Source organism: Amphiprion ocellaris, chromosome 23 (assembly GCF_022539595.1).
Source record: "Amphiprion ocellaris isolate individual 3 ecotype Okinawa chromosome 23, ASM2253959v1, whole genome shotgun sequence".
In the NCBI taxonomy this organism is placed as follows: Eukaryota; Metazoa; Chordata; class Actinopteri; family Pomacentridae; genus Amphiprion; species Amphiprion ocellaris.
The window spans coordinates 589,567-591,874 of NC_072788.1; the positions used below are offsets into that span (position 1 = coordinate 589,567).

Sequence of the window (2,308 nt, forward strand, 5' to 3'; positions counted from 1 at the left end):
GATGAGAACATCTGGTTGCTCCTCAGCGAGGCAAGAGAGAATGAAGCTGCCTTGCAGCGGGAGGAGATGGCCCAGAATACTGCCTTCAACCAGTCATTCCTGGGTGTGCTGGGGCAGCTGGGGTAGCTGGGTAGGCAGTGGGCAGCCGGCGAGTGTGAGCGAGTCCACCTCCCATAGACTTGAGATTTACAAATGCTGGTCATATAATTAGAATATCACGAAAAAGCTGGTCTTTTGGACAACTGTCAGGTCAGTAGTCTTCCCCATGATTGTGTAGCCTACAAAACTAGGCTGAGAGACCATTTAAAGGCCTTTGCAGGTGTTTTGAGTTAATTAGCTGATTAGAGGTGTCTTCAATATTGAACCTTTCTACAATATTCTAATTTTCAGAGATACCAAATTTGAGATTTTTGTTAGTATTCAGGTATAATCATCAAAGTTAAGAGAAATAAACATTTGAAATATATCAGTCTCTGTGTAATGAATGAGTATAATATACAAGTTTCACTTTTTGAATGGAATTACTGAAATAATGAACAACTTTTTTCATGATATTCTAATTATATGAGCAGCACCTGTAGTTGTATATAGTTTTACTTTTAGCCCTCCACTGTAGGACAGGCCCACCACAGTTTGTACTTTGCACATTGTAAATAGTTTTGATTTTGCTGCTGACTAATAAACTATTTTGTGACTTATGTGACTGCATCATAACTTCTCATTTTGTCTGTTAAGACACTGGTAGGAAAAGAGTCAACAGTCTGAACCAAACAATTCTATATTCCCTAATAATGCATTTATGTTTAATGGGATTTAACATGTTTTAACACAAACTCCTTTATGGTGCATAATTCCGGTGACTGAATTACACCAAAGCAATACTGATTTATCAAACTGGAATTTTCTTAAAACAGCTGTTTTAATGTTTTGGCGTTTAATTTTTTTATTTAATCTTGCTAATCTTCACAAACAATAGCACAGACACATCTACAAAAGTTTATTGTCAGAACTGCATTAAAGAAAACAATAGCGGTCCGGGGACAGAAAAACAGAAGTATAACAAGAAGAATAACTTTGCATGACACGTAGTGCATCCTGTACATCTCTGTCCTCCTCCTCTACACCTTGTGCCACTGCAGGCTCATGTGCTGCTGCTTCAGGTAAATCCCATGAAGTCTCATCAGAGAGCATCTGAAACACATACACAGCATACATATTTTAATACCTAATAGCGATAAACTGCAGCCATTACAGGGTCGTTCACAGGACTAATATACGATAGCTAGCGAACTAGCATTAGCTTACCCTCATATGTCGTCTAGTTCATATCCTCTTGTCTTCGGCTTGATACTGCTGCATCGCCTCCCAAACTCTCCTGTGTGTCTCCTCAGTGTTTCGACTCGCCGCTCTCAGCTTTCTCCGACTCTTCTATTACTCTGAATCTGACAGAAAGCCACAGACCGAGCAGCAGGTGTACTATCGCCTCCATGTACATTGTTGCATTGCGTTTGTGTCGCACAGAAATGACGGTAAGGGACTTTCGGGCCCCCGTGCTATGACGACTCAACCCACGATGAGGTGGTTCTCAATGTAATGGAAAAACAACTAAACCGAGACGAGCCGTGGCGCGCCGAGTAGATGCTAAAGGAAATGCTAAAGGAAAATTTGTCTTGCACCGCAAGTATCAACATTTGGGAAAGAGGACCGAGTCTTTAGCGGTTGCTAATTAAGTTTTGTTTTATTGAGTATCCAAACCAACGTAGAGGTGAATAGCGCCACCCAGTGTATCGGAATGTGTTCACAAGCTCTGCGTCAATCCATTATCTGGAATCGATTTGCCTTGACTTGATGTGCAGGGTAACCAATCAGGTGTTAGGATCCGCCCACGGACTTTGACGGGCGAGGTTGACAGATAAAATTAATTCATGATCCACTGCAACACAAGGACCATGAAATAATTAATTAAATCGTGAAATAATGAAATATGTTTTTTACTTAAAATAATTGTTATTTTAATAAATTAATGACATATTTAATAACACATTTATGTATTTAATTCCAATTTTAATTAATTAATGACATATTTAATTCCAATTTTAACTAATTAATGACATATTTAATTATTTAATGATATATTTATTTAATAACACATTTAAGTATTTAATTCCATTTTTAATTAATTAATGACATATTTAATTCCAATTTTAATTAATTAATGAAATATTTAATTCCAATTTTAATTAATTAATGAAATATTTAATTAATTATTTAATGATGTATTTATTTATTTAATTTTGGCACTTTTAGT

At 36.8% G+C, this 2,308-nt stretch overlaps 1 long non-coding RNA gene across 1 annotated transcript; it reads right to left on the bottom strand.

The window, feature by feature from the left end:
• Window positions 1-982: 982 nt before the first annotated feature.
• On the bottom strand, window positions 983-2,308 carry LOC129348075 (uncharacterized). Its single transcript, XR_008600493.1, has 2 exons — window positions 1,306-2,308; window positions 983-1,191 (listed from the first exon to the last, which is right to left on the bottom strand). It is a non-coding gene; the product is annotated as an uncharacterized LOC129348075 (long non-coding RNA).